Source organism: Miniopterus natalensis, chromosome 1 (assembly GCF_054644295.1).
Source record: "Miniopterus natalensis isolate mMinNat1 chromosome 1, mMinNat1.hap1, whole genome shotgun sequence".
In the NCBI taxonomy this organism is placed as follows: domain Eukaryota; kingdom Metazoa; phylum Chordata; class Mammalia; order Chiroptera; family Miniopteridae; genus Miniopterus; species Miniopterus natalensis.
Genome location: NC_142081.1, coordinates 24849420 through 24862003, shown reverse-complemented (window position 1 = coordinate 24862003; position 12584 = coordinate 24849420). Strand labels below are relative to the sequence as shown.

Below are 12584 nucleotides of genomic sequence, written 5' to 3'. Positions count from 1 at the left end.
GGTTACACAACAACATAAATGCACTTAATGCCACAGAACTGTACACTTAAAACTGGTCATAATGGTAAGTTATATTTCACATATAGTTTATTACAATTAAAAAAAAGTTTAAATGCAGAAAAAAAAATTTAGGAGCTTTCTTGAGATCTTTTATGCAAGGCCAAGCACCCTAAACTTCCCTGCTATCAGCTGATGTCTTTGAGCAGGAAGCCATTGCCAACCCAGCCACAAGTTAGTGCCAGGGACATAAACAATCTCTTTTTATGTGGCAGCTTCAAACAGCTTAATCTCAAAAAGACAGGACACTAAGCCAGGTTCATTATAATTAGGACTCATAAAAGCATTGTCTAACAGCAACCAGTGAGCAATTCTGAGAGCTTATTTCCAAAGATTAACAAAAGCATTTTACTTTAAGTTGAGGTCAGCATTACTAACTGCCTTTTGGCCTCATCTCCTTATTTCCCTAGAAAAAAGGCCTATAGTTTTCTAAAGAAAATTTCTTAATAACACTAAATAATTTCAAAAACTCTAAGTACAACATATACACAACCTCATGCCTAATGTAAATACTTTACTAAATACTTTGCAATCATGAAAAATCCATTTACCAGTCTTCAAAATACTTGTAGGAACATGAGAAAGGAGGCAAAGAAAGGCATGTTTAAAGATGACAAAAATACTAGTCACAGGGCCCGAGGCACAGTGGGAAAAGAAGTGGGTTCAGTTTCCTGGTATGGTCACTTTCTGCTATGGTCTAAATGTATCCCACTCCAAATTCACATGTTGAAATCCTAGTGCGAAATGTAATGGTATTCGGTGAAACTTTTGGGAGGTGATTAGGTTGAGGGTGGAGCCTTCATGAATGGGATTAGCACGCTTATAAAAGAGATCCAACAGAACTCCCTAGCACCCTTCTACCACGTAAGGAAATAGGGAAAAGTCAGCAGTCTGCAACCTGGAAGAGGGCCTTCACCAAAATTCAACCAGGCTGGAACCCTGATCTTGAACTTCCAGCCTCCAGAACAGTGAGAAAGAAATTACTGTTGTTTATAAGCCACCCAGTCTGTGTGGTATTTTGTTATAGCAGCCAGAACAGACTCAGATGCTTTCTGACGCTCAATTTAATTCTAAGATTCTATGATTACTCTGTGAAGGAAAGGTAGAAGCCAAATCAGAGATGAAAGTCCCTAAGCTCCCAGCCCATGGTTACTTGACAAATACATAAATATGCTCAAGGCAAGGAAACTCAAAGACTAACCCTGTTATACAATTAAAAAGTTTCCTTAACAACAACAACAACAACAAAACACTTGATTTAAAGGACTTGAATAGACATTTTTCCAAAGAAGAAATATATAATGGCCTTTTCTAAATGGCCAATAATCACATGAAAAGATGTTCAATATCACTAATCACTAGGGAAATGCATATCAAAACCACAATGAGACACCACTTCACCTCACACTCATTAGGGTGACTACTATAAAAAACAAATAAATAGCCCAGCCGGCATGGCTCAGTGGTTGAGCACAGACCTATGGTCCAGAAGATCACAGTTCGATTCCCAGTCAGGGCACATGCTGGGGTTCTGGGCTTGATCCCCAGTAGGGGGCGTACAGGAGGAAGTCGATCAATGATTGATGTGTGTGTCTCTCTCTCTCCCTTCCTTTCTCTGAAATCAATAAAGACATATTTAAAAAAACAAACAAACAAAACCCCCCCCAGAAAATAGTTCCTCAAAGAATTAAAAATAAAATTACCATATGATCCATTAATTCTACTTCTGGGTATATATCTGAAAGAACTGAATGCAGGATCTCTAAGAGATAGTTTTACACCTATGTTCATAATAGTATTATGCACAATAGCCAAAAGGTGGAAGCAACCCAAGTGTCCATCAATAGATGAATGGATAAACAAAACATTGTCTAACATATACAATGGAACACTTTTCATCCTTAAAATGGAAAGACATTCTGCCACATGCTACAACATGGATGAATCTTAAACGTTACGCTAAGTGAAATAAAGTCATAAAAAGGCAAGTACTTTCAACAATAAATATAAATTAAAAAAAAAAAAAAAAAGACAAATACTGTACAAGTCCACTTATGAGGTTTCTAGAGTAGTCAAATTCATAGAGGCAGAAAGTAGAATGGTGGTTGCCGAGGGCTGGGGGTAAGGGAAAGAAGGGAGTTCATGTTTAATGGGTAGAGTTTCATGTTGCAAGATGAAAAACTTCTGGAGGTGGATGGTAGTGATGGTTGTGATTTACCATTTTAGAATATGAATGTACTTAATACGATGAAACAGAACACTTAAAAAATATTTCCTCATTGCTCTGACTTTAGGGTCCATCCAGTAACTCCCTGCAGTTTATGACACTACACTGGTTGAAGTTAGGAAGCTGGAATTCAGAAGCCCAAGGGCTTTCCTCTCACAGCCACTTTGGCAAAACCACCTACTAGTTGGGGGGAAAGATTCATTCTAACCAAGCACCTATGTACCAGGGACTGTGGTGCTTACAAAGATACGTAAGGTAATACCTGGGTTCCCAAGGAGATTAAGTCAAGAAGAAAATATACATGTAGGTACACAACTACCATGCCATAAAGTAGAAATCACTAGGTGCCATTATGAGAAAACAGGAACCTAGTGATTCATAAAAGAGGCAAGATAGATATGAGCACTGAGCCAGCCTCAGGTAAAGATGTGGTGAAAAGAGAAAGAAGGAGCAAAGATAAACCAATGGTGCTCAGGCAGACTACTGTTTTAATAGGAACAGAAAGTATGGCGTAGCTCACTCCCTGATGCCTGCTCACATCCCTCAGGCCTTCCTGCTCTGTATACTTCACCAGATCTCTGCTGCCAGTATCCAGTCCCCTTTTCCCAAGGTTTCTCCAAAGCCTACGAGGCTGCAGCCAGGCTGCTCTAGGGAATGAACATTTCTTGGGAGCAAGCTCAACCAATGACTGAATATCCAACCAATATCCCAGCTGCCTTATCCTCAGGTGGAATAATTCTGAGTATGCTTTCTGTACCCTTTCCCCTCAAGATCAAAAAACTCCAATTGCCCACAGTTGTAGTTGGCTCACTGAATCACCCTTCCTTTCCCTATCTCACTTCCCCATTCCTCTACTATTTCTTGCATTTCCAAGTAAACCACTTGCACCTGAATCTTGAACCCAGGAGAAAGAGGAGGGAAAACAGAATGCAAAAGAGCTGTCCACTATTAATTTATATACAGAGTGAAGCAAAAGTAGGTTTACAGTTGTTTGTATGGAAAATAATACAATAATTAATAAATAATATTACAAGAATAAACTGTTTTGCATACTCACAACTGTAAACCTACTTTTGCCAATCCCTGTATATATATGATATATAACATTATTCAACATCCTGTCATTTCATGCTCTATGTTTAAAAGAGCCTATAAAACTTCATATAGAATTCCTCGTACCCTGTTCCTCCAAACTAAACAAACAAAAATAAATATTAAACAAGAGTGAGCCAAGGGTGGACTTATCAGAAGTTTTACTATTTCATTGCGAAGGATCAGCACTTTTCTATTCAGCTATTCACCAGGGAAAGCCATGAAAAGGTAAAAGGGGACTGACTCCCAGATGGAACGCTGACTCAGAAGATTGCCTTAGAAGGAAGAAAACTCCCACAGAGTTAAGGCCCCTTGGAGTTAATATGACAGCTCCTAATATACGTGGAAAATGCATACAATGTCCAGGCTTCCTCTGAGGGATAAATAAGGGCAACTCCTGATCCTCTCTTCCTCTTGGAGCCACCAGAAGGGAACACCTCGGGATGATTTTCAAGGAGGGGGTCTTACTCACTGCCATCTAGTCAGACCATTTAAGTGTTCATACACACTGGAATCACAAAACTTCCCTGAGGAATTCATTTATGACATTTTATGGTTGTCTGCTGGGCCCCTTCCAGCATTCAAAGCTGGCTGCCTAGGATACTGCTGACTGTGGGAGACTGAAATAAAAATTAGTCCATCCCTTTATTCATTAAACAAATATTTATTCAATGTCAACTATATGTTGGGCACTGTTCCAGGAAAAGAAATACAGAATTGATAAAAAAAAAAAAAAAAAAAAAAAAAAAGACCGTCCCTACCCTCATGAAGCTTAACTGACAATTTTCTTGGCTGGGAAGAGGGAAAGAATTAGATACATAAATAATGTGAATGGAGTGGGTAGAGGAAAAAAATTAAAAAGAATATGTATATATAATGTATCCAGTAGTGGTAAGTAGTATAGAGAAAAATTAAACAGCAGGTTAGGGCATATAGGGAATGCTGGGGTGGTTAGTTTCTGTTTTATATAGGGTGGTCACAGAAGGTCTCTCTGATAAAATGGCATTTTAAGTAGAGCCCTGAAGAAAATGAGGGAGCAAGTTATGTGGATATCTGTGAGATGAGTATTCCAGGAAGGGGGACAGAGTCCTGGGTTATTTTAAAACATAAGGTGCCTCCATAGTCGGTATGCTTAGTGATTAGGGCACCAACCCTAAGATTGAAGGGTCTCAGGTTCAATTCTGGTCAAGGGCACATACCTTGGTTGCAGGCTCAATCCCTGGCCCTGGTTGGGGCTCATGCAGGAGGCAACCAATCAATGTGCCTCTCGTTAATGTTTCTGTCTCTTTGTCTCTCCCCTCCCTTCTACTCTCTCTAAGAGAAATCAATGGAAAAAATATCCTTGGGTGAGGATTAAAATGAATGAATGAATGAATGAACACATAAGGTAGCCAAAAGAGCTCTTTTGTCCTCCCTCCCTTCCTTCTTTCTTTTTAAAGCTTTGTGGAAATAAAGATTATTTCAAGTGGGCTGAGTGCAGAGATACATTTAACATCAGAGCAGTTGGAAAGATTCCTCTCTTCTAAAGCTGTGTTGGAAGGGTTCATCTCCTCCAAAGCTTGAGTTGGAGCCTCCAACTGTGGTCCTGCTAATGGTTAGTGCTCAAGAGGACAAGCGGCACAGCAAGTCTTGATCAGCAAGATTTAAGTATCTCACCAATATTTAACCTTTTGTGGTCGTATGTCTGCTCTCAGCCACCACAGCAAGGAACCGTACGAATCTTAACTCTATTCATTCATGTATCAGTTCATAATTTCTCTGAAAGCTCTTAAGTGTCTAAGCGAACCTTGTCACGAACCAAAACATTGCCCCGACGTTGCATGTTATGTATCACTGCTCTTTCAATGGAAATTAATTCCGACCAGTACGACACCCATGTCCAAATTTAATACGACAGCAAAGGGTTAAATATTTGCTGTTTGGAGCAAGAAAACAAAGACCAAATAGTGCCAACACCAGTCACTACCAAAGGAAATTCAAACTACTATATCCAAATTCATGAAACACAGTAATTATCTGAATTAACCAGAAAATTGAACTTTACCTCAAGTGGTGGAACTGGAGGTATATAGATTTCTCTCTTTTCCTTTTTATCTTGACATCTAATTTTAGACAGTACCTATGCATTCTTACCCAGGCAATCTGCTGTTGAATCAGAAGCTGACCTGGAGTAAGGGGCTTCTGGCCTAAATAAGAGAAGGGGTCAGCAGCCAACAGCCCTTTATAAATAGGTAAGCTATAAAAACCTAATAGAAGGAATGGTGTTGCCAAAAATTCCTAGGTTTAACATTTTTATTCCTTTTTGTGATGTAGGACTTCACAAACAACATTCACATTTAAAACACTACCATGAAAAAACGTGAAGATTACTGTTCAGTTTTAGAAAAGCAAAAACGAAAGATGATATTAAGTTTGAGGCCTAGTGAGGACATGAATCCAAAGAATTCATTACTTTCTTTTAGGTCTTTTTTTTGATCTCATTCTAAACAGTAAGAGGTAAATGACAAATTAAAAACTCATTTTAGCTTTTGTCCTGTGGAGTTGGGCGGGCCCAGCCACTGCTGATTTGTAGCAGGTTGGGGTTCCAGTCCCACCCTGCCTGCAGGGTTGAGAGCTGGTCCCAGACCGACCTTGGGCATGGGAAGTTTGTCTTTCAGCATCTGCAGGGTGCAGCACCCTGACTTCTGGCCTGACTTATAAGTGTAGGCCTGCACCTCCCAGGAGGTCCCACAGCCAATGCACCCAGTGCACAGCTTCAGACCACATCCAAACACCACCCAACCACCTCCACAGCGACACACTCAAGGGGCAGGCTCAGTGAGCACCGGAACCCTGCTGAAGTAAGTCCTGCTCTGTGGGGCAGGACCCTGCACAGCTGATCCTCCATGGTGGTCGGTGGTGCCAGCCAATCTTGCACCAGATCAGCCTGAGGGTAAATCCCTCCCATTGATGTGCCAACAGCAATCAAGGCTCAACTATAACAGAAGGTTGTGCACAGACCACACCAGGAGGGGAGTGTGCAGCTGGAGTGCCCAGGTTGGGTGATCAGGTATGCTGTGCCACTGGACCCTACAGAACACCTACTGCAATAGGCCACTCTACCAAGCCTGGGAGACACAACAGCTCTACCTAATACACAGAAGCAAACACAGGGAGGCTGCCAAAATGAGGAGACAAAGAAACATGTCCCAGATGAAAGAACAGAGCAAAACTCCAGACAAAGAACTAAACAAAATGGAGACAAGCAATCTACTAGATGCAGAGTTCAAAACACTGATTATAAGGATGCTCAAGGGACTTAGTGAGAACTTCCACAGCATAAAAAAGAAACAGTCAGAAATGAGAAAATACTAACAAACCAAGAATAATTTATAGGGAATCAACAGTAGAGTAGATGAAGCTGAGAATCAAATCAACGATTTGGAACCTAATCTAAGCAAAAAACACCCAATCAGAACAGCAAAAAGGAAAAAGAATCCAAAGAAATGAGGATAGTATAAGGAGCCTCTGGGACAACACATGAAGAAGCAGAACAGAAACAGGCTCATAGGTACAGAGAACATTTTGATGGTTGCCAGATGGGAGGGGAGTTGGGAGGATATGTGAAAAAGGTGAAGGAATTAAGAAGTACATATTGGTAGTTACAGAATAGTCATGAGGATGTAAAGTACAGCACAGGGAATATAGTCAGTAATACTGTAATTATGAATGGTGTCAGATGGGTACGAGATTTATTGGGGTGATCACTTACTGAGTTATGTAATGTCTGATCACTGGGGCGTACACCTGAAACTAATTTAATATTGTATGTCAACTTTAATTGAAAATTAAAAATGATTTAAATTAAAAATAAAAAAATTTTAAGTCAAAAAAAAGAAAAACAGATAAAAGAAACCTCACTTTATGAGTCTTTCACCTGTAACCTGAAACAAATAGGGCAAGCCTCTAAAGAAGGAAAAAGAATGTTTTATGTAGTCCATTATCTAGGCAATAGAAGCCGCATTTCCCAAAATGCTCTGGGTTGGGGGTGGGGGTAAGGAGACCCATAGGCTACTTCATATCAGAGAGTGGAAGATATTTAATTTTAATTTGGCTTTGTGGGTAAGATGGGTGATACCAATGCAAAAATGAGCACAAGTTGTTGTGCGGATCCACATCACTCATAATCCTTCCCAGTTGACCACAAAGGTTAACGGCTGGCCACACTCTGACTCTTCCCAGTCATTTTAAGTAGAGTTAACCTGAGGCCAGTACATTTTATCTATTCCACTGTCAGTATGGAAATACAGTAAACCCTCGATTTTTCAGACCTTGATTTAATTTTTCGGACCCTGATTTAATGGACATAATTTCAGGTCCGTATGTCATATGTGAAAATTAACACCCTCTTAATTTTAAAATGCTTTTAACCAAGATTTCCTTATAATTAAGTTAGCAGGCTATTTTTGTTGTTATTAATCCACTGTTATTTTTAACAAATTTTAGTGAATAGGCCATATGTTGGAAAAAACACTGTAGTAATTTCACTGACATAAATAATATTACATATCTACAACTATAGTCTACATATTTAAATCCAAGAGTCACTTCTAGTAAACAATGTTTGGCAAATGATTAGCACGAGATCACACCACATCTCTCAGAAACTGGTTCTGTTGTCAAGTGGCGTGACTTTCTGCAGCAGTTTTAACACCTGCTGGCTGATGCTCCAACATGTACTAAGTCATGCCCCAGCCTTGTGCTTTTGTTTAATCGAGGTGACTGGTGAATGCACACATTTACCAGACTTATTCAGTATAAATTTAAAATTATAGTAATACATACAGAAAACTTTTCTGTGAGATTAAATTTTTCATACATACTTAATTTTAATTACACAAATGTGTCTACATAAGTAAGAACAGGTAAACTAACTAATTTGTCAATTTTTTAACATACACATTTGGAAAACCTACTTTATTATGTAACGGACTTTTGGCTTTAACGGACACCCCTTTGCCTGAATTAGTCCACTATATTGACGTTTTACTGTATTAACTTGTTGAAGCATAGAGCAACAACTGCTCCTCTTAATAAATAACAAGAAGGAACCACTATCATAAAAACAAAAGACTGCCATATTAGCACTCTGTCACTGTCTCATTTGCCCATGTGTCCTCTGTCATTCCATTAACCGTTATAGAAGCGAGTCACTCATGTAATGCTCCTTACTCTCAGGTAGACTGCTGTAATGTCCAACACCCTCCAAGAACTCCTGCCCCTTCAACTCTTAGCAGTCTTGAATTATGCATGCTTTTTTTTTTTTTTTTCAATATGTCTTTATTGATTTGAGAGAGGAAGGGGGTGAGAGAGAGAGAGACAGAAACATCAATGATGAGAATCACTGATTGGCTGCCTCTTGCACATCCCCTTCTGGGGATTGAGCCTGCAACCAGGTCATATGCCCTGACCGGGAATCGAACCAAGATCTCCTGGATCATAGGTCGATGCTCAACCGCTTAGCCACACCTGCTAGGCTAGGCATGCTCTTAAGAAAAACCTTTATTAGATGAATACCCAGAGAAGTCCATGCCTCTAAATATACAGACCACTTTTGTAGAGCCACTCAAGTCATAAGAAATTTTTAACAACTTGAAGGTTCAAAGAAGGATCTAGATGTAGCCTGCCATAGCAAAACTGTTCACAAAATAGAAGCTTATTGGAAAAAAAATTTATTAGCCATCTTTAAGCAAAGCGACTATTTCTCCCTCCCTAATACCTTTATTTAAACCTTAATGATTAAACAAACCAAAAAAGGTAGAAATTTGGAATACAGATAACTACCAATTTTATTCTAGGGCCTCACTGAGTTCAGAAATATGGATACACACACACACACACACACACACACACACACACACGTATATATAAAAACCCTCCCCACCCCCACCTAAAATCCACATTAAAAAGAGGAAAAAGTGCCCTGGCAGGATGCCTCGTTGGGTTGGAGTATCATCCTGTACACCAAAAGGCTGCAGGCTCAATTCCCGGTAGGGCACATACTTAGGTTGCGGGTTCCATCCCTAGTAGGGGCGTTTACTGGAGGCAGTAGATCGATGTCTCTTTCTCACATCAATGTTTCTCTCTCTCCCTCCTTTCTCTAAACATATCCTGGGATGAGCATTAAAAATAAAAAAAGAGAAAAATTTCTAGAAGGCAGGAGGGACAGGCCATATATCTGATACACTCCGAGAATAACCCAGAATATATGTCTTAATAAGCCCTTCAATCACTCCCCCCCTTCTCTCTGTATACGTATAAGTGTAAGCTTGCGTGTGTTTGCACAGTATTTGATATTCTCCAACATCTGTTGATGGAAAAGGAAACATATCAATTAGTTACTATTCACTGAGTACTGATCAACTTAGTTCTCTCCAAGGTTCCTTCCATAGTAATTGATTAATTATTCTCCAGTAAATGGCATGCCTGTCTAATTAATGGTACTGACTAGGATAGAAAAACCAGATGGCTCTCTAGCACAGATCAGTAATAGCAGAGAAACTGCAATTTAACATTTAAATCAAGCACAGCTCTTATTTCTCCCTGACCTTTTGTCAGAAGAGGGAAAAATGTGATTGAACAATTTCATGATGTGCTCTCTAGAAGACTATTTCCAGAAAAAGGTTTACAGATGGGTATATAATATGCCTTTAATCATATCATTTATACCCAGTGCCTGGCACAAATACCATCCAAAACAGGAAAATTTTTCTTTGGAAATGGCAAAAACCACAGATTTACTTTACTTGTGGTAGAAAATAACAGAATTCCATTGGCTCCCAATAAAAGCACACAAATATGTATACCCTTAAGATTAACATTATTTTTTGCAATGTGAAGTTACATGATTCTTGCTTCTTTGGGTCATTTGCCATTTCAGTTCCATTAGGCTCCTGGTATTTTTTGATTTATTAAAATAACTAACCTTTATGGGTTCTGAGTAGGGAAAATTCTATTAATAACAAAATGCTCCATAAAGCCAGCCAATAATAGTCAAATAATCAGTAGGGGAAAAAATTCTTTTAAATGCTCTAAATCTCCAACAACTGCTTGTAACAAGGTAGCCTGCATTACTTAAAAATGAATCTTTATTTGACAAAACTCTTTTGCAAACCTGGGCAAAATGAGGGGTCTCAGCTTTTGTATGTGGGAACTGGGAAGTGGGGAGATGGCATCACTCCTTTCAGTTTTCATATGAGTATTTATATTTTTCATTCAACCATTCAGAGGAAGGAATATTACTTTCCTTTTCTGAAGACATCTGAAAAAAGGGCAAAGCTACTGAAAGTAAAATCTCTGAGGAGGATGGGAAAAGTAGAGCAGGAAAGGTTATACTCTGTTCCCTTCATTAATATCTACCAGGGATTTCTTAGTAAAGCTCAGGCTCCTAGCCAGGAACCGTAAATTAGAGAACTGTCATGTTGTACCACCAGATCTTATCAATTCCGTTTGTTCCTAAGATGAAATCAGGTGCCTAGTGTTCCTTTTCAGCTGAACAATTATAAACCAGACCATATCAAGCAGGCCTGCATACACTCCAAAATGTTTTAAGCTTTCCAAGTTTTAAAACTGCATCCACAAATGGACTAAAAGATGATATAATCCATGGGTAAAGTCTTAATACAGGATTGCTAATACCTGAAACCCTTAGGTTTCAGAAATTCCATAAACTCCTTAATGGTATATGCAAAACTATGTGTACATGTACATTTTTCTGAAATGAATGTTCATAGCTTTCAGACTTTCAAAGTGGCTTGGGATTCAAAAAGAGTTATAAATGGTTGATTTAATAAAGAAGTTATTTTCATGCTGCCTTCTCTCTATAAATAAAGTCTCCTAAAATATTCACCTAATAATGCATAAAACAAGGAATTCCTCTGCCACAACATTCTGTGTCTGACCCCCCCTCCTCAGCCCACGAAGGGGCTCTCACACGCACTCTGTGCGGCACAGGTGGCAGCATGCCTGTGAGGAAGGGGGCACGATCACAGGCAAGAGGCTGAGTCCAGTCCTGCCTCTGCTACCGACCAGATCTGCCATTTCACACCACTCTAGGCCTCCGTTTCACATGGAGATAAAACCTCTCTAACTAAACCCAAAGGTCGCTGGGAGGATTATATATTAAAAAAACACTGCTTTAGAAGCCAAAGGGCTAAAAATATATGATATAAAAGAAAGGCAAAGAGAAGAAGAAAAAATTAGTCTAAAGTCATAAAGCAAATCATAGGATGGAACCCAAGAGTTCAATCTCCCCCTATAAAAAGTGTGCCTTCATTTCAGATGAAGAACATGTGGGTTGTCAGGCCCCCAAGTGAGATTAATCAGGATTGCATGGAGTTATAAAAAAAAGTAAAGTTACAACTTTATAAGGTACTCCACTGGCCTGGAGCGCACTTACTGGTGAATTCCTGCACCTCTGCTATACCCATATAATGTCAACACAGAAAGGTTGAGTGGTGATGTAATGTCTGAGGCCAGGCCACGTATTCAAGGCCATGTTTTTGGAGTCACAGGGTACAAGTCAGCCCTTTTTTTCAGGGAATGAGATAGAATGATTTAATTCTCAAGATTTCAGAAGCCTTGACATCAAGTTCAAAAGAAAGACCTGTGCAAAGCAATTCAAGTGCTCAGACACTCTAGTGCATAACTCTTTCAAGAAAATTTTATTATGCTTTTCTATTGCCTCTTCCAGCAAAACGTAGGGACAGACATTAAGTGAGACCAAAGCCAGACATTAGCTGAAACTAAAGCAAGAGAATATTTTCAAAATCACCACACTGTCCATTTTCAGGCAACACATACCTGGTTAGCCTGAAAGACTTACTTTCCAGAAGCCTAAGCTGCTCTGCTGAACTCTCATAATCTAGGACAAGAGCCATTTAAGGAATTGTGAAAGAAAAGGAACAAAAGCCGAGTGCTGTCTTACAAGTGTGTACCAGAAAAGCTAGCAGGTGGAAAATTGACTTTTTTTTTTTAGCTCTGTTAAGAGATTGTCTCACTGAGTAATACAGAAGGGAGTGTGAAACTTGGGAAACAGATGTATACCCAGTCAGGCTTCAGGAAGAAAATGAAAGACAAACGCAAAAAAATCCAAGTATGACAGGAAAACAAGGAGAGCCTCTGGGTTCAGGCAGGCTTGAGAGAAAGGAATGCTGTTTTACTGCAAGAT

The 12584-nt window shown here is 39.4% G+C and overlaps 1 protein-coding gene across 2 annotated transcripts in view; it reads right to left on the bottom strand.

The window, feature by feature from the left end:
- The window catches only part of DCAF5 (DDB1 and CUL4 associated factor 5), a 91550-nt gene that overhangs the window by 26498 nt on the left and 52468 nt on the right, over nt 1-12584 (bottom strand). The gene's annotated exons all lie outside the window — the stretch shown is intronic.